Source organism: Hypanus sabinus, chromosome 3 (genome assembly GCF_030144855.1).
Source record: "Hypanus sabinus isolate sHypSab1 chromosome 3, sHypSab1.hap1, whole genome shotgun sequence".
Taxonomy (NCBI): domain Eukaryota; kingdom Metazoa; phylum Chordata; class Chondrichthyes; order Myliobatiformes; family Dasyatidae; genus Hypanus; species Hypanus sabinus.
Window position 1 is genome coordinate 48,438,939 of NC_082708.1, and position 25,674 is coordinate 48,464,612.

The 25,674-nt window shown below is 41.2% G+C and overlaps 1 long non-coding RNA gene across 1 annotated transcript in view; it reads right to left on the reverse strand.

Annotated features, from left to right (window-relative positions):
• Positions 1 to 236: 236 nt before the first annotated feature.
• LOC132391291 (uncharacterized) overlaps positions 237 to 25,674 on the reverse strand; it is a 30,522-nt gene continuing 5,084 nt past the window's right edge. The window contains exons 2-5 of the long non-coding RNA XR_009511159.1: positions 17,654 to 17,759; positions 16,145 to 16,185; positions 8,424 to 8,690; positions 237 to 2,159 (exon numbers count right to left, since the gene is read on the reverse strand). This is a non-coding gene — a long non-coding RNA (uncharacterized LOC132391291). The remainder of the gene's footprint in view (positions 2,160 to 8,423; positions 8,691 to 16,144; positions 16,186 to 17,653; positions 17,760 to 25,674) is intronic.

Consider the following 25,674-nt stretch of genomic DNA (forward strand, 5'->3'; position numbering starts at 1 on the left):
AGAATCTCTCTTCTCCAGCCCTGTATCTCTTTCACCAACCGACTTCCCAGATCTTTACTTCACCCATCCCCCAATTTCACCTTTCACCTGGTGTTTCTCTCCCTCCCCTCCCCCTACCTCCTCATCTTTTTGTTTTCTAGTCCAGCTGAAGGGTCTTGGCCCAAAACGTCGACTGTACTCTTTTCCTCAGCCAAGCCTGCTGAGTCCCTCCAGCATTTTGTTTGTGTTGTTGAATTTCCAGCATCTGCAGATTTTCTCTTGTTTACCAATTACATCACATTGGCCACCATGTCAGAGAATTGTACTGTAGCATAAATCCCACAAATGAAGAACCAAAGAAGGCATTTGATGCCAGGACAGCACAACGTGCTTTGAAAAAAAAAAGCAGTTGATTATTAATAGTTCTTCCAGGGAGAAATCTTTGATAGCTTATTAATGGTTGCCAGCAGTTAGATGGGTTCACTGATCTGAAGAGATTGACCTTTGTGATGACTCTAAGTTCACTTTGAGGGATCATTGATTCTCTGAGTCAAAGGTAACTCCAGATAAATGCTCCACAGGAGTGAGGAGCTGTCCAAAGGCAGGCTGGGTATGCTGATTATTAGCAGGAGGAAGCAAAGTATGAAACAAAAAGTGAAAAAAGGAATTGAAAATCAAAACAACTGTAGATGCCTGAAATAGTCAATTAGTTTTGTTCTGAAATGCTGCAGATGCTCGACAGGGCACCAGTGGAAAGAAAAACAGATGTTTCAGATCCAAAGTCTTTCATCAAACCTGGGAAAGAGACTCTGTTTCTCTTTCCACAGACGCCGTGTGACCTGATGATTGCTTCTAGTACTTTCTGTTGTATTGCAGCTTAGATGTTTCAAACATTGAGGACAGCAACACGACTGTCTGAAAAGCGTACGGAAATTGCAGATTGAAATATAATTTCCACAAAGCATGCACGATGGCGAGGATATTGCAAGTCCAGGGAATGGATAAGGTCATCAATTCAGAGAGAGAGAGAGAGAGGCAGGCTCAGGTTCAGAATAACAAGTGCACCGTGCCAGTCAGTGTCAACCCCATATAAAGCTCACCTGGATAGACCTAGAGCAAGATGTTGTTGCAAGGGCATCTATCAGCTTGACTAGGGACAACATGAAATAATGTGTAATGTCCTCTTCAGGTAAGTCATGATCCTCATGTTGATGCAGTTAAAACCAGCAAGTCATGTGTTATTAATGTACAAAACTACACGGAAGCTGGCTTGGCAGTACTTCCTGATGATGATGAGTCAAAAGAGTCAATAGAGATATGAAGTGAAGTTACTTGTCATTGACCAGAAAAATGTCACTTTTACACCCGGACACAATGCAAAACCGATAGTTCAGATAGATAAAGCCATACACAGCACAACCCTGAAGGCAGGTAATTTAAATCAATCCAGAGGTGCCCAAGACTTGCTGTTAACTGAGCATCAGTGACAGAGTGAGGCTGAAGCCCACATCAGAAATACATTGGATAAGGCAGTAGTCAGTGGAGACTTGGTGCACGTAACACCCCAGATCACCTGAGATCAGGATGAAAGAGAGCTTGACCATGGTGAGGCTGCTGCCACATGGCTACCATCTTATTCTCAGATGTAGCTGGTGCTGTTCCAATCATAGTGCCTGGACTTCTCAATACAGAAGAGCTCCAGTTGCCCCACTACAGGAAGGATGTGGATGCTTTGGAAATCATGCAGAAATGGCTTACCAGGATGCTGCTCCGATTAGAATGTATTAACTATAAGGAGAAGTTGGACAATACTCTTCAATGCTCTATGTAACTTAACGCTTAACTGCATTAGCAACAATTCATACAAAACTGGAGATGAAAAACACACCAGATTTCTGCTTGTGTAAGTATGTCACAGGAAGGTCTTGAGCAATCAGAAGGTGAATCATTCAGGTCAACTATTTGTTCATTTGGCTGTCATAATTGAGCCTTGGTCACTGATAGTAATGGTCAGAACCTGAAGGTAGTATTATTATTGAACGTGAAATAGAGGTGGTCATTCTTGGTAGAAATGGTCATTGCCCAGGACTTAGGAAGTCAAAATGCTGCTTGCCATCTTGCAGCCAATGCCTGAAGGTCATTCAATTCTCGTTGTAGCCAGGTATGGAATGCTTCAATAACTAAAGAACAAAACAAAACATGTAAGGTAAATGGTTAGTCATTAGAGGAGCAGTTTAGAGAGGTTTGGACTAGGATATGTCCTGGAACTGAGATGATTGGCTTCTTTCAAAACCATCATCCTTTGTGCCAGTGTAAGTCTGTCCACTGTAGTGTTTTCTCTCAGATCCTCACTAACTTGATCAAGCAATACAGTGTTAATGGAGTGAAGGACAACCACTCTTTAACTTCTGGAATTGAACTCCCGGTATCTGTATTCAGACCAAAGCTGTCATTACATCGGTTTCAGTGTGCTCACAACTGAAGAAAAGGAGTAAGTGTTGCCAGCTATCATTTCCAGAGCACTGACAATTAGACAACTTCAATTTTTGTGGACAGGTCATGTCAGGGCAATATTGTATTCTCTTGATTAGTTATTAATGTTGTTGTGCATACTACAGCCCATTGGTTACAGGGTTCCATCACTCTGTTTATAGCACACTACTTCTGACATTTAGTCCAGCACTGTAGCATCACCACATTAGTAGTTCCTGCCTATTGCTCATTACTCCTAGCAGTTCCTCACTGGAATGCACTTGGTGACCTTTTTATCATTTTGTAATTTAATTTAATTCAATTTGCAATGTTAGCCATAACTTGGAGTTCTAAATTTATTTGTTCGGACATGTGGCCTTTGAGGAGCATTGCCCCAAGAAACTCTATGGAAATGGTCACTTGTGAGCAGCTGTGAGGGATCTGATAATGACAAGGACAGATAGCACCCTTTTTAAGCAAGATTACATTCCTCACAATGTGGTACCCATTGCTAGGAGGGAGGACATTTTGAATTAGATTGAAAAAAAATATTCGGAGAAGGAGGAGAAAATTCAGTCTTAGCACACAGAAATGCTGGAGGAACTCAGCAGGTCAGGCAGCATCTATGGAGAGGAATAACAATGTTTTGGGCCAATACCCTTCATCATGATTGGAAAGGAAGGAGGAAGAAGCCAGAATAAGGTGGGGTGGGGGAGGGAAGAAGTAGAAGCTATAATGTGATAGGTGAGGCCAGGAGAGGGGAAGGGGAGGTGGGTGGGAGAGAGGGGAATGTAGTGAGAAGCTGGGACGTGACAGGTGGAAAAGGTAAAGGGCAGAAGAAGGAGAAATCTGATAGTAGAGAGGAATGCACCGTGGGAGAAAGGGAAAGAAGGCGGCACGAGAGAGAGGTGAAACACAGCAGAGGTGTATAGGAGGGGTAAGAGGGATGCCTGAATGGAAAAAGAGAGAAGGGGGAGTGGGAGAAATTATGAGAATTTAGGGAAATTGATGTTCAGACAGAATATAAAGTGTTGCTCCTCCAACTGAGAGTGGCCTCTTCATGGCAGTAGAAGAGGCGATGGATCAACATGTCAGAATGGGAAAGGGCAGTGGAACTAAAATGATTGACCACTGGGAGCATTGTTCCCTCTAAACTGTAAGGGTATGTGGCCTTCCAGTTACTGAAATGCTTCCCACACATAGCTTTTGTTGCTGCATAACTGGAAGTTTCTTTTACATAACATTAATATAATTTTTGAAATTATGTTTATTTAATTTTGAAATTATACTAATATAACTTTGGGATCGATGTTAATATGTAAAATTGTGAAAAGCTCTTAATTATGTGTTATTGACTATAAACCATACATTTTCTAAATAATAAGTGTACCGTAATCTTTACTTTGAAACATTTTAGAGCTCCAATGATGAATAATTTTAGTAAAATCTGAACCAAGTATTAGTGAGCAGATTTACGTTGATTTAACGCCAAATGAGATCTCTGATTTCCATCAGCTTGTTGATGACTGGAAGTAAACCGAGTGGTTGGCAATTAGATGGACTGGATATGTCATGCTGTTTGTCAATAGGCTGAATCTGGGAATTTTCAATTTTGTCAGGTGTCAGAGTTGTATTGGAATGGCTCAGCTAGAGGCACATGTGGTTTTGGAGAACAAATCATCAATAGAACAGTTGGAATGCTGCCCGACTCTATAGTCTTTGCTACATTCTGAGCTCTCAACTGTTCATTATGTTATATGAACTAAACTGGCTGAAAACTGGCTTTTTAATGATGAGGGTCTCAGAAGGACAGTGAGATAAATCATCTATAATATGTAGCAATTCTGGGTGAAGGTGATTTCAAATACTTTACCTTTATCTCTGGCACTTACATGTCGGTCCTTATTATTGCAGACTCTTTGTCCTGTCACTACACAACAAAGTCCAGCAGGGGGGCTAATGGTTAGAATTCTAAACTAGTAATCCAGAAACACAAGTTCAAATCTGACCACAGTAGCTGTAGAATTTAAATTAATTAAATAACCGGGGATTTGAAAAATAGCAGTCCAGCCTTACGTAAAGAGGAGAAAGTAATATTGCTGCAAGTTGTAGGACTGGAGACGTAGGAGATGCTAGTGAGTTTATTAGCACCACAAATCATTGGCAGGAGTCTTCCCATGGGTGCTTTTCATGGGAAAGCTTTGGATCTTAGGCAGCAGAGGCAGATGGCCTTGCTATATCTGTTATAACACTCACAAGACCTCAAAAATCCTATTCAGAATGGTTCAAAGTTTTAACGACCACCAGCTGGGCATGTTCTGATTGTGAAGTTTTTCAAGGTCACTGCTGATTGAGAGAGCATTGTACTTCAGGGGCAGGGTGGAGGATAAAGGAGTTGTAAAGTAGACAACTAGAGGTATCATCCATGTACTGAAATTGGAAAACGTAGAGTGAAGTTTAGTATGTGAAGTGGAATTTACCAGAGATCTGGAGAAAGTGTTATCATTGATACACTTCTTCTTTATCAATTGAATTCATTGTAAACAATAAGTACATTGATATGGTTGCAAAGTGGTTGTTTCCTCTTTACATGTATGTAAACAAGATGTACACTAAAAGCATCCCATGCTCCCTTGTTAAGAGCAGTTAATTAAGAGAAATTTCAAGAGTTGAACTCCTGACAAAAACTAGAGCCCAGCAAATGAATTAGGATCTTCTTTCACCAAGGCATTTGGTACATATTCTCCACTGGTTCTATGCACCAATGATCTGCCTTAGGGATAACACATTGCATAAATTTGTTTCAGATATGTGGCATATAATACTTTACCCATAAATATTTCAGATGTACGTTAAACAACAGGACTATAAATCTGGGGATGTAGGTACCAGTTGCCAGATGCTTTTTCCCATCCCCAATTCCCCAGATAGTATTGGACCTTCCTTGTTCTGCTGAAATCCATGAGGTGAAGCTATTGGTAAGTGATGGGGAGTTATACCAGGTTAGGGAAAGGATTAGGTTCACAGGGATATTACACAAGACCATGTTCTAAACACTACTACTGCCAAAACCTTCAATGAACGAAGAAGAGGAAAATTTCCTTTTCGGTCTTTTGAATCAAAAATAAACAAAATGAAAGAAACTTCAAAAGCAGGAAATTTGAAATAAAAACTAACAGTGCTGTAAACAGAACACTCAGTAGGTCCTTCAGCACACATGTAAAGAGGAAAAACATTTCATGTCAATTATCTGTGAGGGTGTTGTAGAGAGAACAGTAGAACAGAGGGAATACCTGAATCAACCAATCCCTCTCTTACCAACACACTCTTTACTTTAAGCAACTTCTCCTTCAACTCTTCTCAGTTCATAGCAAAGGTGAAACTATGGGAAATCACATGGGGCCAGCCAATGCTTGTTAATATATGGATATATTATATAGTCCTCTCTTCCAAACTCGAGCCATCTTCCTCAGCTTCATCTTCCTGATAATATTCTTCCTGCTTCCTACAGCTCACTTAATTTTATTAGTCTTGCTTCCAAGTTCCATCTCTCTCTGATTTTCACATGGTTCATATATGACCTTTCCCTTTCCTTTCTTGACTTACCAATCTTCATCTTACTAATACTCATTACAAACCCCAATCCCAAAACTATCTCAACTACATCATTATCCACTATGGGCTCCATTTCATTCCCCCAGCTTCTCTGTTTCTACCATATATGTCCTGATGATGAGACTTCCTGTACCAGTTCTTCTTAGAAGTCTTCCTTCTTGCTTAGCTCCGATTGCTCCTCAAAGCAGGGTTCTGAGCAGCATATAACAATTACAGCACAGAAACAGGTCATTTCGGCCCTTCTAGTCCGTGCTGAATGCTTACTCTCACCTAGTCCCAGTGACCCGCACTCAGCCCATAACCCTCCATTCCTTTCCTGTCCATATACCTATCCAATTTTACTTTAAATGACAATGCTGAACCTGTCTCTACCACTTCTACTGGAAACTCGTTCCACACAGCTAACACTCTCTGAGTAAAGAAATTCCCCCTTGTGTTACCCCTAAACTTTTGTGCCCTAACTCTCAACTCATGTCCTCTTGTCTGAATCTCCCCTACTCTCAATGGAAAAAGCCTATCCACATCAACTCTATCTATACCCCTCATAATTTTAAATACCTCTATCAAGTTCCCCCCTCAACCTTCTACGCTCCAAAAAATAAAGACCTAACTTGTTCAATCTTTCCCTGTAACTTAGGTGCTGAAACCCAGGTAAGATTCTAGTAAATCTTCTCTATACTCTCTATTTCGTTGACATCTTTCCTATAATTCAGTGACCAGAACTGTACACAATACTCCAAATTCGGCCTTACCAATGTCTTGTACAATTTTAACATTACATCCCAACTCCTATACTCAATGCTCTGATTTATAAAGGCCAGCATAAAAGCTTTCTTCACCACCATATCCACATGAGATTCCACCTTCAGGGAACTATGCACCATTATTCCTAGATCACTCTGTTCTACAGCATTCTTCAATGCCCTACCATTTACCATGTATGTTCTATTTGGATTATTCCTACCAAAATGTAGCACCTCACACTTATCAGCATTAAACTCCATCTGCCATCGTTCAGCCCACTCTTCTAACTGGCCTAAATCTCAATGCAAACTTTGAAAACCTACTTCATTATCCACAACGCCACCTACCTTAGTATCATCTGTATATTTACTAATCCAATTTACCACCCCATCATCCAGATCATTAATGTATATGACAAACAACATTGGACCCAGTACAGATCCCTGAGGCACACCACTAGTCACCGACCTCCAACATGACAAACAGTTAATTGCCACTACTCTCTGGCATCTCCCATCCAGCCACTGTTGAATCCATTTTACTACTTCAATATTAATACCTAACGATTGAACCTTCCTAACTAACCTTCCATGTGGAACCTTGTCAAAGGCCTTACTGAAGTCCATATAGACAACATCCACTGCTTTACCCTTGTAAACTTTCCTTGTGACCTCTTCAAAAAATTCAATAAGATTTGTCAAACATAATCTTCCGCACACAAATCCATGTTGACTGTTCCTAATCAGACCCTGTCTATCCAGGTAATTATATATACCATCTCTAGGAATACTTTCCATTAATTTATCCACCACTGACGTCAAACTGACAGGCCTATAATTGCTAGGTTTACTCTTAGAACCCTTTTTAAACAATGGAACCACATGAGCAATACACCAATCCTCTGGCACCATCCCCGTTTCTCATGACATTTGAAATATTTTTCTCAGAGCCCCTGCTATTTCTACACTAACCTCCCTCAAGGTCCCAGGGAATATCCTGTCAGAACCCAGAGATTTATCCACTTTCATATTCCTTAAAAGCGCCGGTACTTCCTCCTCTTTAATCGTCATAGTTTCCATAACTTCCCTATTTGTTTCCTTTACCTTACACAATTCAATATCCTTCTCCTTAGTGAATAGCATCTGAGGGGAGGAAAGGAGGCAAGCCCAAATAATACTCAGAGACTTGGCAACTATGACAGAACCTTCCATCCCACCAGGCTCAACATTTAAGGGATCAGTCTTTGTAATTTCTGGCACTGTTAAGGAGATTCTACCATGTATTTAGGAATATTACTGCTCTAGGAAGCCCCAACAATATTGATTTATCTATCAACGTTTCATTATCCAAGCTGCTATATTTATTTGATCACACAATTGATTCTTCTATTAAACCTCTAGCACAAAACTTTCCTGAATGTTTTCTGAAATTGCATGTCAACTAGAGATGCACTGCTCCTGGAGCTGGGGAACAGAAAACCTGATTTCGACTAGAAAGGCCAGGTCAGTGTGGGCCGTGAGGGAGGTTAGGGTAGAAACAGTTCACCTGAGATAATAAAATTGGGTTCTAAATCCTGGTAAGAAATTATGGGCAGATTTTATTTCAGCCCCTACCTCTTCTCACAGATGTTTCAGGTTTTGTTGGTCACACTTGGAGTCCATAAGACCATTAGACATAGAAGCAGAACTAGGCCATTCTGCCCATCGAGTCTGCTCCACCATTCCACCATGGCTGATTTATTATCCCTCTCAACCCGTTTCTCCTGCCTTCTCAGTGAATAGCAGTTGGCTCGGGAGTCTTTGACTGGAGCTGGAAAGCACATCCTTTGATTGTGATCAAGTATGTCCTGGTCGTCTTAAAGGAGTTGGGGTGGCTTGTCTCTATATCAAAAGAGAAGAATTAGTTTGTGTTAGCAAAGGGGCATGCATACACTCATGGAAAGAGTAAAACCAGGGTCAAAGAGGTCAAAGAAATGTTTTACCCAACTATGAACTCTTGCTATAGCTTAGTTTGCCTTTGGTGATAATGTGCAGTTAGTTGCATTGATGGTCAAAGGATTGAACTAAATTAATTTATAAATACTATAATATGACAAAAAGAAAGCATTTGTAAGAACACCTACAATTTATTATGTATAATGAAAAGCAGTTTCAAATATTAGGCTCAACACATTTTTGGGTAAATAGTTCAAATTACTTTCCAATCTATTTTCATGAGTTATAGAAAGAATGGAAATAGGAAGGTGGTAGTTCTCTGTCTAGTTATATGGTGTCTGCGTCAGAAAGTTCTGGGCCCACTTTCAAGTCAAGTCCGGAGGCTTGAGATGAAAACAATTACACCGACGCTCCGGAGTCCGACGAGGGATTGCCGCAATGTGGGACGCGCGGCTTCACAACTGAGAAGTTAAAGTCGAGGCCCTCCACACTCTCCCAGGTGGATGTTGAGGATCTCTCCGAGTGTCTGGTCCAAAACTTTTCTCTCAATCAAAATCCCTAAAGCAACTGGACAATTTGCAAACAGTTAAAAGACATTTGAAAAGGCTGTAACATATTTTCTGTTTCTATAGCAGCTCCACATCAAAACGTACTTCGCTGGTTAGTGCCGCTGGATAAGTACGCCGAGAGGTTCCATTCATTACTGGCGCTGTTGCAGTGATTGAAAGTTTGCAATCAGACTCCGTGTCGGTGGTGTTTTGGACAGTCGAAGCAAGAAACGTTGAACAGAGAAAGGGGGAGAGTCTGAGATCCCCGTGTGAAGGCTTAATACCATGTCTCTAATTAAATACCACCCCCCGACGACAATTGGCCCGAACTGATACAATTCTGTAATAAAAATTATTGCATTGCTACTTGTGACGAGACACGGTAGAGAATTGACTGAATTATCATTCCAAAATTATTATTTCTCTTGAACGTGTGAAAACCCATATGGTTTTCAAACATTAAATATAAACTTTGCATCGACTTTGATAACCAGATAATATTCCAAACATTGAAACGCAGGTTCTGGGTAACTTTAGAATGTTGTCTGAATATAGCAGTAGCGATTACTGAACACGTTAACAGCTTCCGTCGGGTTCAAGGTTTCAATATCGAAATCAATTGCCGGACGACACAAAGGTACTGCGGTGGATATCGGGTGACGGAGCCCTTCAGATAAAACACTTCCCCCGAGTGGAATGCTCGCCTAGCCAAGGAGAAAGCAAGGAGCCGACACAGTTTTGAAATTAGCAGGAACCCATTAGACTCTTCCCTACAGAGCAGGTATTCAGCAGCGTAGGCGAGAATGGGGAGTCTGTTGGCTCTTAGAAAAGCGAAGTCAGTCAGTAAGTCAGAGATGTTTAACGTTTTGAAATAAGCATACAGCACAGAAAAAATGTCCAACCAAAGCTCGTCGCAACTGAGGCAGTACTGAGAGGAAAGTTGCCACACCGGCGACATCGCATTCAACGTGTCAGCCAAGAAGTGGCGATCTGAATAATAAACAGCAGCACGTGTCATTATAGTAAAGGGAAAGATAGTAGCTGTAAGGCGAATGTGAGAATAGGAAGTAGAGCGTACAGGCAAAAATCGTTCCCCCCACCCCCGGGTGATGCTTTAACCCGCGTCGGAAAGTTGGAGCTGCTCGAAACAGTTCCGCGAGACTCGGGGAGACTGCTCTCAGTTTATTCAAAAAGTCAAACACAATTTCATCAAATGATACTACTGGAGATTCTTCGTGGGTTTAAATTCACAAATCTGAAAACAGTAAGTCGGTTTCACCGTTATGTATTGTTGTACGTTCATTCGCCCGTAATGATGATCATTTTGAAAGCTGGCCCAGTGGTCAGCGGTGTACACACTGAGCCGGCTGTCAGGGCAGGGCCGCAGAGCTCCATGGGACTTCTCGGCAAAGTTGCTCCTGGGATGAACTCTCTGTAAAGTGACAAGTTCATCTCTGGCCCACTGTAGATTATGAAGTCACGTTATACCATCGAACAGCCACTGAATAGCTTAAATAAGTTCGGTGTAAGATAAGGGCAACATATTGGTGGATCTATTTACAGTGTGGTCTTTAGAAGTCAATTGCAGCAAGTCATTCGGCAAGTAGCTACATGATTGGGCTTGTACAACAGCTATAAAGGAGTCCACATGTATGACTCTTGAGTCTCCTTGAGTACGTCAGTCTTAGGTCGGGATGGAACAGCATACAAACAAAAAAGCGCAGGTTTCAACGAGGCTGTATTTTAGGGTGTTGGGATTTGAGTTGCAACAAAGGAGATAAAGTGTGTCTGGGTTCTCAGTAAGCGACATGTTATTCACACTGCTCGTCACCCTATCTCCATTACTATAAAGCAGTGCTTTACGAGGTTCAACGACTTGACTGGAGGCAGGCACGCCAAAACAATTGCCGCTCTCCGTTCTTCTTTCGGCACCAGCATATCTTTCGCCTTTTGCCACACTAAGGTGAACCTTTAGCCCCGGGTCCTTTACTGGCCATCGTGTCTAACTGTTTCAGAATGAGTCACAGTGCTTATGTTGCCTTGACTTCGATGAATACGTCAGTTAGAGTTTGTTGAGGAATTGGTGGCCCGCAAACTAATTCTGGAAGTAACGAATTCTGATGAATAGTTTTCTTTTATCCCAGGAGCTAGTACACATACACCCGGCAAATCAAGACAATATTACATGACCAATAATGCTGATTGGTATTTATGAAAACTTCTATCATTCCAAATGTCCGTTAATGTCAAATCGATATTCACATTGCTGTGAGCAAATGGACCTTAATACCAGTTGTTTTGTTAGGACAAGGGTATAGTGGTGACAATAGATGTCTTATAAGCAGGCGAACAAATATGGGGAAATGGAAGAACAGGTTAGAAGGTAGGAGAAAGGACATAGATGGGTTAAAGTGCCGAGGAAGAATAACGTGTTAGTCCTCTTTGCTAATAGAGAATTAAATGACTTGGACGCTAGTTCAGTATAAATTCACAGTGGAATTAACACATGACCTGTGAAATTAAGTTATTTTTAACGGCCAGAACATCTTCATGACGAGCAACGTTCAAAGTTGCCATACTGAAATCAAAGATATGGATATCTAGAAAATCTTCAACAAAGGGCGTTAAGATCATAGCTAAAGGGACTTTCAGCAGTACAGTAGGTTCCTTACACAAGATATCACAAGCTATTTAATAATGACAATGTTCCTTCAACTGTGGATATATTTTTAAAAGCTGTATAATTCTTTATTCGTACCTATACGCCATTGGGTTTGAAACCAATCATCATGTTGATATGATTTAGAATATGTGCTACTTTTTCAGAAGTTCCTCAATCCCCCCCCCCCCAACAAACAAAGTACTGGATGCTTCCAAGAAGAATATCTACAGTTTAGTTACATTTATGTGACTTTGTTTTGAGGTATTGTAAGAATAAAGTCACTGAAAGAACACGCGCTCTTCACAATAAATAAACAACGTGGAACAACAAATGAAAGATTATCATTTCTCCTGTTTCAATAGTATTTACTTACTCATTTCAAACTTAACAACCTCATTGTTAATGTAAAATCGCCAGCAAGGAATAAATTAATAAAATTTTCCCTTTTGATAAAGGATAATTTATCTTTTATACTGGGTATATATATGATGGGTTTGGTAAGATTGACATATTATTGAAAACTAATAAGTATTAATATTTATGCTGCGATTGTAATTTTGTGAAATCAAATAAACCAATATTATCACTGTCAATTATGGTGTTACTCTTAGTACCATATGCTTACATTAGCAAGTCAATAAAAGCATCCATTTAATAAGTAAACATCAATAAATATTTACATTTGTGGATAATTGGCATCTGGGGATACTTAAAACCAGAACAACAACAGTTTCTGGTAGTCGAGGTTATATTTCCCTGGAGGCTTACATTTCTATCCTCGTCCCTCAACAAATGCCGATGGGAAATTATTCAGCCCAAAACTGGAAAATAATCCAATAATAATAATAGCAGCACCGCTACCAATAATTGAATATTACGTTTTCTTTTTCAGATAGGAAACTATCTAGGCGATAGTCAAATATAGTATTCATCTCTCAAACAGACAATTGAACACTTTTATAATAAACCTAACTGAGATAATTGCGATAAAAATTCCTTAGAAAGACAACAAAATTAATCCAAATGGACAATCTTAATGGATCTGAGTTTGTGCAAAAATGCAAACCAGATGGCAAATAATAGTGGCAAAATTCTCTAGGTTGGTTAATCGTTACGAAGGGAATAACACTACCAGTTGGGCTTCAGCAAATGAAAGGTTGAAGCAGCAAAACTATTAGATGACTGCTCGGTAAGTGTTGGTTTATGATTTGTCAGATAACCGCCTCTCGGGGATTTGATTTTCAGCACCACAAGCCAGGACAGCTCCATATTAGAAAGGGTATGCCATTTCATCTTCCATTTAGAAGCCCCATACTCTTGAAACATACAAGGTGGCAGTGCCAGTGATGTGTATAGAAAATCCCTTTGATCGTTGTCTATCGCATTATTTTTAACCAAGGCAGCACATTATTGATATGTTTTTGCATAAGCTTGGAGACAAAGACCCCCATCATTTTAAAATGACTGACATACTGTCGTCATTTCTAAATCGATTGCAACACTTTGTAATAAAGGCGTTATATGGTGGAATTTCCCAAAATATAGTCAGGAATCTTGGGTTCTTTCATTTTCCAGATAACTCGAAATGCTTAAAATGCACGTGCACTGCAAGAGTACCACGTTTTATTGCTTTCTTATTCAACTCACGTTTCACGACCTGTAACTTTCCATGAAGAATATATCACAATAATATTTCAGGAAAAGATTTCCAAAGGTTTGGACAGCATACGATGGTTTACTGCAATGGGTCATATGCCTTATCAAGAGTATCTCAGGGACGGGGCTAAAACTTTTTAGTTAGCCTTTTATAAAACATGTTATTGATAAAGGCCTCATGTCCGGATAGATTTTAATCGTACCTCTTTCACTGTATACATCACAGTAAAAATCATGAAATTGGTTATTGTTAGAAATGCGTATTCAATTCCCTCGTGTAAAACAAAAAGTAGCTAAGCAGGGTTTATCAGTTAAAGTTGAACAGATATTAAACTTAAATATATCAAAATATTCAAAGAGTGAATAGTCACACATAAAATAAGCGAAATTGAAAACAAATCGAGACTAGTAATTCTACTTTTTTGAGTTTGAGTCCAAAGATCTAGGTTTTACAGGGTTAGATCCTATGACTATCTGAAGTGTGCTGAGATTACCAGTCTTCACTGAATTCAAAGTCAAAACTTACAAAAAGCATCAAGCAACGTAATATTTGGGAATCTGAATAAAGCAATTGTAAAGTTTGATGGTTGCCTTTATTTATACAAATATAATCAATGGACAGCTCCTCAATCCGGTTGCTATGGAGTCCGCGGCTCTCCTGCGTGTGTAAAGTCTCCAGATCGAGTGTTGGTGTAATGTTCCTGTTGGTCTCCATCGTTGCATGCACCGTTTGCCGGGTATCTCGGACTTTATATATAGACGAAAATTTACGAAAGTGGAAATCTGGAGTTAACTGACATACATTTCTGCTATATGTGCGTCTCCTTTATAAACACAAATACTTGATTTCCAGAAATAGGAAACCGGGCTTAATGTGATTTGCCATGCGCTGTGGCCGTCGCCACCCCCTCCCCTCTATTTTTTTTTTGAAACTATGCTATCTTCAAGTATTTTACACACCAGTTTTCTCGGCAGTCAGGCGATGGTTCATTACAAAAGCATGGAATGGAACACTGGATTCCTCGCAGCGTCTGTACAGTGGAGGGCTGAATCCGATTCTCCTCTCTCCGGGCCGGTCCGAGAGTCGAGACTCTGTCTTCTACTGTGGACGTCGGGAGACAGACAGACTGCCGCCGCCGGCGCCGTCTGAGGGCCTGGGCTCACCGCCACACTCTTTGGCGGGGTGCCCTTCACCGCCTCGGGGCAGCAGTCGCGCTCGTACTCCTCCTGAGCCCTCTGCATTTTCCGCTTCTTCATTTTGCTTTTGTGAAAGTGGAAGGTGAACAGAGATACGGCAATTACGCCGAATATCAGCGTCACTAACACGATCAGAACCACAGTCGCCGAGAAGGAGTGGATTAACTTTCCCACCTCGGTCACACAGGTACCATTGCTCGGAGAAAAGTTCCTGTTTCCAGTACAAGAGGACAAAGAAAGCGACAAATCCTTGTGTATCCTGGCACTCATTTGTTGGCCAGAGAAGTAGCTGTTCTCAGCGCTGCTGATCTATCGAGCTTCCTCGGTCGGCGATACAATACCAGTCGCGCCGAGTAAAGCGCTGTGCCTGTAGGAGGGAAATAGAATTCCAATGTTCAAGTTTAAGATCCGGAAATAGCAAATATGATACCAAAATGAAACGTAAGGCCGCCGTCAAACAATCTGCCTGTTGGTGGTATTGAAAACACAATTAAACTGCATATAAAAAGAAGTTGAGAATAAAAAGGTCACTCAACGTTTGGCATCGCTATGCAAAATAAATGCGAACAGAGAACCTCGTTCACCAATGGTGGTGTAATGCGTCTCTGTGCGTCCGTCTAATGAATCTATAACGTTGTGCAGTGAAGCAATCGCTTGGGGTAACAAAAAAAAGGCTAGCGACAAGAGAATCTTTCACATAGACCAAACAACCCTATTCCATTGCCAGTCACTGAAGCTTGCCTGTCCTCTTTGATTTACGCTACTCAGCTTCGCAGGTGCAGGTTATGTTTTCAAACGTTACCTGATAATTGTCAAAATAATGTTCAACACTATTCCCAGCAAAGGCTTATAATGTTAAGGTGCACATTCCGAAGCTGCTTCCACAATCTTAATACTGGTGAGTGACTATTGTTTGTAATTCAGTGAGCAATCTAGATTTCCAATTCGGTTACATGCCCAGCCTGCAACTACTTCATCACTTTTATCTCGGCGGTTTCAAAAGTCGGAACGTGCAATTGTTACAAAGACAAAGCCTTTGCGAAAATAATCGGTTTTCATAGGAAGACCAGTTGCGGGTCTCGGTATGGCAAAGTAACGATTGCCTGATTGGTTGCGGGAAGGCAAAAGTCGGTGGCAGCACGAACAAAGGAGTCGGATTAAAATTGCCAGTCAATGCAATTTTGCGGAGCAGAGAGACATAAAACTATAGATTTATAAATATATCTTAGAGAAAGGGTTTCTCAAAGAGTAATTAACACAAAGACCAAGATCTACTCAAAGTGAGTTCAATTGATCTTTGTAGTTTAAAAAGAAACAGCTCCAGATGTTTCTCTTACCTTGGCTGGGTGGCGAGTCCTGCTGTTCCGGAAGCCGAGAGCTGAAGTAACGAAATAATAATAAGACCGATCGGTGAAACAATGTGAACTGCACAGCCCCAATAACCGGAAGTACGTATTTTCTTAGACAACCAAAAATATCACTGAGCTCATCCAGTTACTTGGTAATTCCAATTCATTTTAGATATTCGTTGCCTTTTGCGGGATTCTTTTGTTCAAATTTCAATACCTTATTAAGCACTGGGACTGGAGGGGTGGGTGAATACGAACAGAAAATATGCTGACTAACTACAAACGCTTACACTCGAGGACGAGCTCCTATATTATTCTTAACTACGGTAGACATGGGTAACATTTGAATTTTTATTGATCCCATCCCATTTCCAGAGGTACATCTACATCGTGGCGCCCTTTGTCGAATCTACCAATAACATCTTGCAGTTCGTTTCACCTGCCCCGACAAGGTGTCCCATCTGCTCTTAGTAAGATCAAATTGATCGAAACCAATAAGAATTGCATCTCTGTTGTTAGCCTAAATTAGAGATACAATTAGTTTTAAATGTTGAAGAGCTCAGTGTATCATACGCATGCATGACTTTAAAATTACATAGAATTGCAATACAGGAATCGTGCTTGATTTTAATCATATATGTCATATCCAACATCAATTAGGATGCAGTAATGCTTTTGAAGGTGATTGAAACCAGGAATTAACATCGCAGCCTCTTTTGAAACTAAGGCGCATGATTTTATCTGCTCCCAGTTAGGGGTGTTGCAGCTGTGCTTTCTTTCTAGGGGTATTCCAGAGAGATTGAAAACTGGTAATGTGCGTGTCTGGTGAGGACGTGCATATTAATCAGATGCTCTGAATACAGGTTACTTTTTCATTGTGAAATACCTTCGGGTGCTGTATCTTCATTTTACGGCAAAAATCAGATAAATCCCAGTTACACTATTTTCATTAATTTTCATTGTGCTTTCAGACTCATCTCTCTGCTCTCTTGGAGAAGCTCAAAGTTATGGAAGCATGCAGCTAAGAATTGGATCTGATCCAAAACGTTTGCTGCAGCTCCCAAACGTGTGAAAGAGTAGATTAAAATATCCAGTCGAATCAATTTCTTTTGAAAAATGAATGAAGTTATATTATCAATTATGACCAATATAAATAAATATTGCTATTAATGAAATAAAATCTAAGAGTACATCTTAAAGTGTTTTTAACATTGATGGACAAAATCATACATCTTTCTATACCTAGTGAATTGCTCGAACCAACTTCATCTGGAAATGATTTCTTCATCTTAAAATTCACTGGAGTTACGTCTTCACTGGGAGTTTTTTTTAATTCATGTTAATACCAGAGTGATTTGGTTGATTGTCTTGTAATTAATTCCTTGGATCAGAAATCTAGTATATGTAAAATTTGCTGTGCCTGAGATGTGTCTTGATAAGAAAATATTCTTCTTGTATCAGGATTACTAAAACTTTTTGAAGAGGTCATTTACCAACCTTGCAAAAGGGCCATTCTTCCAGTAGGTATGTCATTTTTGGCCAAAACCTCTTCCCGTAAGTACTGGAATCAACACCAATAAATTATAACGATGGCCTTGCACATCTAGAAAACAAAGAACAACAAAATATTTGAAGTGCATAATTACTGTTGCCAAGTTGACCAAAAGTTATTTTGGTCAAAAAGTGTTATATCTGAATGCACACAGTATATGGAATAAAGTAGATGATCTTGCAACACAGTTAGAGATTGGCTGTGTGATGTTGTGGGCATCACTGAGATATGGGTGAAAGACGATCACAGATGAGAGCTTAACATTCAAGGATACACCTTGTATCAGAAGGATAGGCAGGTAGAGGCTGGGGTGGCTCTGTTGGTGAAAAAATGAAATCAAATCCTTAGAAAGAGGTCTCATTGGATCATTGTGGATAGAGTTCAGAAACTGCAAGGGTAAAAAGAACCTGATGGGAGTTACATACAAGCCCCTGAACTGGAGCCAGGATATGAGATATACATTTCAATTGGAAATAGAAAACACATATAATAAGAGCAATATTATGATAGCCTTGGGATATATCATAAAACCTACAGCACAATACAGGCCCTTCAGCCAACAAAGCTGTGCTGAACATGTCCTTACCTTAGAACTACCTAGGCTTATCCATAGCCCTCTATTTTTCTAAGCTCCATGTAGCCATCCAGGAGTCTCTTAAAAGACCCTATCATTTCCGCCTCAACCACCACCACCAGCAGCCCATTCCATGCATTCACCACTCTCTGCATTTAAAGCTTACCCCTGACATCTCCTCTGTACCTACTCCCAAGCACCTTAAAAATATGCCCTCTGATGCTAGCCATTTCAGCCCTGAGAAAAAGCCTCTGACTATCCACACGATCAATGCCTCTCATTATCTTGTGCACCTCTATCAAGTCACCTCTCATCCTTTGCCACTCCAAGGAGAAAAGGTCGAGTTCACTCAACCTACTCTCATAAGGCATGCTCCCCAATCCAGGCAACATCCTTGTAAACCTCCTCTGCACCCTTTCTATGGTTTGCACGTCCTTCCTGTAGTGAGGTGACCAGAACTGAGCACAGTACTCCAAGTGGGGTCTGACCAGGGTCCTATATAGGTAATGTTAGGTAATATATAGGTAATGCAACATTAGGTAATGTTGCAGCTATATAGGAAAATAATGCTAGAGAGATTGTAATGGGGGACAAAGTATTAGGCTTCAGTCTTCCCTGTGGAAGACATTAACACTATGCCACAAAAGTGAAACTGTTAAGGAGCAGAAGTGAGTGTCATCGCTATGACTAAGAAGAAGGGTGCATGGGAAGCTGAAAGGTCTGAAGGTAGATAAGTCACCTGGAGCTGATCGACTACACCCCAGGGTTCTGAAAGAGGTGGTTGAAGAGATTGTGGAGACACTAGTAATGATCTTTCCAGATTCACTGGATTCTGGAATTGTTCTGGAGGACTGGAAAATTGTAAATGTCACTCCCCTCTTTAGGAAGGGGGAGGGGAAGGAGGCAATAGTAGGGAAATTATAGGCCAGTTAGCCTGACTTCAGTGGTTGGAAAGATGTTTGAATCCATTATTAAGGCTGAAGTTTTGGGGTACTTGGAAACGCATGATAAAGTAAGCCAAAGCTAAAGTATGACAAATATGTTGGAATTCTTTGAGGAAATGACAGGCACAATAAATAAAGGAGAGTCAGAGGATGTTGCTTAAATGGATTTTCAGAAGGCCTTTGACAAGGTGCCGCACACAAGGTAGCATAACAAGATAAGACCCTATGATATTATGTGAAAGATTGAAGATTGTATTATTGAAGATTGGCAGGAAGCAAAGAGTCAGAATAAAGACAGCCTATTCTGGTTGTTTGCTGGTGACTAGTGGTGTTCTGCTGGGGTCAATGTTTTGGATGAAGGTATTGATGGCTCTGTAGCCATGTTTGCATACATTACTAAGGTAAGTGGAGGGGCAGGTAGAATTGAGGAAGCAGGGAGTTGGCAGAAGAACTTGGATAGATTGGCAGAATGGACAAAGGAGTTGCAGATGGAATATAATGTAGGGAGGTGTATGGTCACAGTTTGATAAAAGGAATAAAGACATGGACTACTTTCTAAACAGGGAGAAAATTCAAAAATCAAAGGTGCAAAGGAAATTCAGTGTCCTTGTGCAGGATTCCCTAAAAGTTAACTTGCAGTTTGAGTTGGTGGTAAGGAAGGCAAATGAGATGATTAGAATGTAAGAGCAAGGCTGTGAGCTGAGGCTTTATAAGGCACTGGTCAGACTGCACTTTAAATATTGTGAGCAGTTTTGGGCCCCTTATTGAAGAAAGATGTGCTTGCCTTGTTAAGTGTCCAGAGGGGGTTAACGAGAATGATTCCAGGAATGAAAGAACGTATGAAGAACATTTGTTGGTTTTGGGCCTGTACTTGCTGGAATTTAGAAGAATGATGAGAGTGGAATTCTTTGAAATAGATCGAATATTGAAAAGCCTAGAGTGGATGTGGAGCACATATTACCTGTAGTGTGTGAGTATAGGACAGGAGAACACTGCCTCAGAATAGAATGATGTCCATTTAGAACAGAGCTGAGAATGTTGCAAGGACATGACTGGGGATGAACCCAAGTGCAGGACACTGGTATGGAGACAGGGTCGTAAGGCGCTAGCACAGTCACGAATGTGGAAACAGGTATCCAGGAAAGTCTTTACATGGAGACAAGGTTTATGTAGAATATTCAGGAACCGGTGCAGAGCTTAGAACTGACAGTCCTAAGGAATCAGGAAACAGGTTTACATACATAGAATTGACCAATGAACTGGCAGCTCATTGCTGTGACTCCAGGGTTCTTATCCTACATTCAGTGATGGAAACCAGGTGTGCTGTAATTAGTAGAACAGGAAACAATTGGAAATCAGATGAGGTGATTAAGGCCCAATCAAGGAGCTAATAGCAAGATGGGGGATTGCCAGATGGGACCACGACAGAGAAGGAATTTCTTTACCCAGAGGGTGATGAATCTTTGGAATTCATTGCCAGGATGGCTGTGGAAGCAAAGTCAATGAGTATATTTATAGCAGAGATTGATAGGTTCTTGGTTAGTCAGGGCATCAAAGGTTATGAGTAGAAGGCAAGAGAATGAGGTTGAGAGGGATAATAAATCAGCCATGATGGAATGGTGGAGCAGACAGTGGGCTGAGTGGCCTAATTCTGCTCTTATTTCTTATGGCCTAAAGGCTTGGTCAAACATTAAAGTAGCAAAAGGATGAAGAATTTGTGAGGCTTAGGGAGGTAGATGTGAAGCTGAAGAGCTTGGCAATTGTTTTAACAGGGTTACAAGGGTGTCAGTGGTGGGATTTGTGAATTCAGGGGTGCTCAAGACACCAGAATTGGTGCAGCAAAGACAGTGCAGAATGCTAAAGGGCTGAAAGAAGTTAGAGTTGTAGAGGGATAGGACTATGCAGAGATTTGTTGAAATTAAAGCATGACAATAACTGGGATCCATGAGAACAGGGTGTAAGATGAAGGTTGCAACAGAGATTTGGAAGAAATTAGGTTCATAAAGAGCATGCTGAGGGAAGCACCCAGGAGTGCAATGAAACACTCTAGAAGTTACAAAGGCTCAGAAGAATGCATTGTTTCCTCAGCAAGTTAGCTGGGGCAGGGAGAGAGTCTTGGGATATTAGGGAGCTAAACAAAGGCCATCAGAGAGATATCCCAGATCAAATATGATTAATAGAAGTAAGCAGTTTGCTTTAATTTCAGTAAGCTTCCAAGGACAGAGCTGGATTGCAGGTGAACAACAAATGTGGTAAGGTTAAAGGTCAATGGCTTTGGTCTTCCCAAAATAAGTCAGATGAAATTAAACAGCCTACCAATGGAGGGAACAAGAGGTGATATTGAAAATGACAAGTGCTCTCAGGTGGAATTGCAAAGTGCTAGCATACTGCTGAAAAATGTGAGCAAGAATGGAGCACACTGTCGTGATTCTGTAGCTACATGTAAATAAATAAGAATGAAACAACTGAGCATAGTTGCATCCAGCTGCATATTGTGTCATGATATTAGTTTTAAATGGTGTGGTCAACCATGCCAGCTGGTCTTGACAGTTCAAGAAGATCTCAAGAGACATGTTCCTTTTGTCACAGTCCTGGTTTTGACACCCTGTCAGGAATAAATCCTGGTTGAAGAGATTCAACACGTTGCACTATCATTAGTTTGAGAGGTAATTACATATTCAAACACTCTTATAAGGAAAGGCAGATTACAGATGAGTGGTTATTATCAAGGGCAGAAGGTCGTGTGGTTCTGAGGGGAAGGGTGATGGCTGCAGGTTTAAAAGAGATGCGGTTCTTATGGAGGAGAAGCTAACAGCCAATATGGGATTACAACACAGAATGTCTGCCTGTAGTTCAGTGAGATTAGGATCTATGGAGCAGGACCTGTACTTTTTGATGAGTTCCCAGAAGGAAAGATAAGATAGCAGGTGGAGAGATATCCAAGTTCAGGTCAAAAGAAGTTAGAATCTGAGCCTTATGATGTAGGGGAAGCAGACAGTCTTAGTCTTTGAGACAAAAATGTATATACCACATAGGTATCTCACTATCAATAAGGATGGAGGAGATAGGATTGAGGGCTTTATAAAGGCATGACAAAATCAAATGTAATCTTTCATATCCAGACTATTTGTATGGTATAACCATTCAATTTTGTGACTCTTGGAATAAATGGCGCAAGATAAAATCTGTACAAAAAGAGTAGCCTGAGTGAGGGAGGGCAACGGTATTATTGGGGGATGGGGTATTAAAGGGGAATGCAAGACCTGGTTGAGTAGATTAGCTGGTGGAGAACCATTGTGATGAATTGGGGTTGAAGATTCAGTATACACGGCTTTGAAAATGTAGATACCAGTGTATGGGAGAAAGCAGTGTCCAGGGAATGTCCAGGAAAAAGCAAGGTTGGGAATTCAGCTGAGAGTAACACAATAAAGTGATTAAGAGGTAGACAATTGCTCTTGAGAAGATAGTAGTGAGGTGGCATTATCAAGAATGTTCAATGGAAAGAGTGGTAATGGAAGTCAATGCACTTAACTCCACTTCAGAAGAAGTCTGAAATTGAAGTCACTAAATTTTTAGTGCTAAGGTTGAATGAAAGAAGATTGTTTTTTACTTTAAGGATGGGTAATCAAGAACAAAAGTGGCCAAAGATTAGAGGGTTAAACTAAGGTCTAATTTGCAGATACCTATCATTACTGCAACAGCCTGGGAGGGGAAAGAAGATCAAGGAACAATTGAGTAGAGGATCTTCCTGTAGGGATATGGTGTTACCACTCACACCTCAGCTTGCTGGTAACACAGGTTATTAATGCCACATGAAAACTTGCTTACATGCCATCCAAACAGATCACACCATATGTAAGTACTTTGAAGCAGTAGAAAGAAGTAGAATACAATGTAGTAGTTACAGAGAAAGTGCAGATAGACAAAGGCCACAACAAGGTAAATTGGGAGATCAGAAATTCATCGTTGGTATATGAGGGATCCATTCTAGAGTTTGATATCAGTTGGATAGAAGCTCTCCTTGAAACTGGTGGTGTGTGCCTTTCATCAAGGGCAAGATATTTCTGCAGTAACCATATGGGTGATAACAGCCAGACAGAAACGTTGCTGCCTAATAATATCCTGTCTTGCATGGATGTATCTGCTAAGCTAATTATATACTTAACTGTAGCAAACCCTGAGATCTAGCATGAAAAGTTACGGATCAGTTCATGAGGACACACATTCATGTATCTAAGGGTAAAAGTTCATTATAGCCAGGATAAAAACTGATCAGTAATTGCTACTGAAGTTTGTATCTCAACTCTTTATGACAGGCGTGGGATGTGTCCACGTTTAAGAGGATGGTGGCAAGACTTTCATGATGATAGTTTTGGTCACAATGCAAGAATTGGAAGACAATGTAAGAATCTTATGGTAATTTAGTGGGGGGTTCAAACATGCTGCAGCTGTGTGTTCAGGAAATAGATATCCACTGTCCAGGCCTCTGCTCTGCACTTGAAGGCCAGCAATGTGGATGTTGGGTTGTCCCAGATCAGTGAGGCCTGGGTTTGGATGTCCATGCAAGCAGACAGCAAGAGCACTGCAGCCCGTGGCCACTAAGGTGGTGTTTGGAGTTCAGGGTCCTGTCATCAGCTAGTCTGAGTGTTGATACCGAAGGTTGAAGGTTGATTGAAGGTCTTGGAGTTGAAGCCCGTTGGCCGAAGCCTGGAGACTGGAGGTCCAGGGGCCTGTCCTGGAGATAGAGGATTGTCCATGTGTGTGGGTGGGCAGGAGAAAGGAAGGAAAGGGGGCTTGTTTTGCTGATTTGTTGCTTGTTGTGTTATGTGTTGTTCTGCTGAAGATTGTGGGCAAGTTGTGTCTGCACTGGTATGTATGGTGATACTTGCAGGCTGCTCCCAGCACATCCTTAAGATTTTTGGTTGTTAATGCAAATGACACTGATGCACCATCAATAACTCTATGAGACGTGAGGCGAGATACAGGCTTCTATTAACTGGAAGAAAGAACAAGCAGCAATTGACCACCATACTACACCCTGGAGACTGAGGGCAGGGCTCAGGCTCCAATCGCATTTATACCGGGGTCAGTGGGAGGAGCCACAGGAGCAGTCGGCGGGGGGGGGGGGCATGTCCAGACAGGTATATGTAGTTCACCGCAGACACATTTGATTAACACAAGAGATTCTGCAGATGCTGGTAATCCAGAGCAATACAGTACACAAAATGCTAGAGGAACTCAGCAGTCAGGTTGCATCTATGGAAATGAATAAACAGTTGACATTTTGGGCTAAGCCCTTTCTTCAGGACTGGAAAGGAAGTGGGGGAAAGCCAGAATAAAAAGATGGGGGGTGGGGGAGAGAAGGACTATAATGTTTGGGGGAGGGAGGTGATAGGTAGAAAACATGAAGTGCTAGAGAGGATGGAATCTGATAAGAGAGGAGTGTGGACCATGGGGAGGAAGAAATAGAGGAGGGACAACAGAGAAACATGATAGGCAGGCAAGGAAAAGAGGTAAGAGGCCAAGGTTGGGAAATGAAGATGAGGGAAGGTGAAGGGGCAAAGTTACTGGATTTTGGATAAATTAATGTTCATACCATCAAGTTGGCAGCTAACCAGGCAGAATATGAGATGTTGCTCCTCCAACCTTGGAGTGGCCTCATCATGGCTGTAGAGGAGGCCATTGACCAATGTTTCGGAATGGGAATGGGGATTACAATTAAAATGGTTGGCCACTGGGAAATGCTGCTTTTTGTGGATGGAGCAAAGATGCTTGACAAAGTGGTCCTCCATCAGGTCTCACCAGTGTAGAGGAGACCATATTGGGAGCACTGCATACAGTAGATGACCACAACAGGTTTGCAGGTGAAGCATTGCCTCACCTGCTGAGACTGATAGTGGTCCTGAATGGAGGTGAGGGAGGAGGTGTATGAGCAGGTGTAGCACTTCTTCCACTTGCAGGGATATGTGCCAGGAGGGAATTAGTGGGGAGGATCAATGAATAAGGGAACCACAGAGGGGGCAATCCCTGAGTGGAGGGTGAAGTTGTGTTTGGTGGTAGGGTCCTGATGAATGTTATGGAGATGCCTTCTCCAACCATTTACATTTTCCACCTATCACCTCCCAGCTTCTTATTTCATCCACCCTTCCTTACTGACCTGGCTTCACCTGTCACCTTCTAGTGCTTCCTTCCCTCCACCCTCCCTCCTTCTTATCCTAGCTTCTCCCCCCTTCCTTTCTAGACCTCATGAAGAGTCTCAGCCTGAAATGTTAACTCTTTATTCCTTTCCATAGATGTTGCCTGAGCTGCTGAGATCTTCCAGCATTTTGCTGGTGTTGCAATGCATTTCACTGTATGTTTCAATGTACATGTGATAAGTAAATCTGAATCTGAATCTGGGATTAATAAAGTCAACCCACCAAGACGAGTTTGGAAAACTGAATGAAAA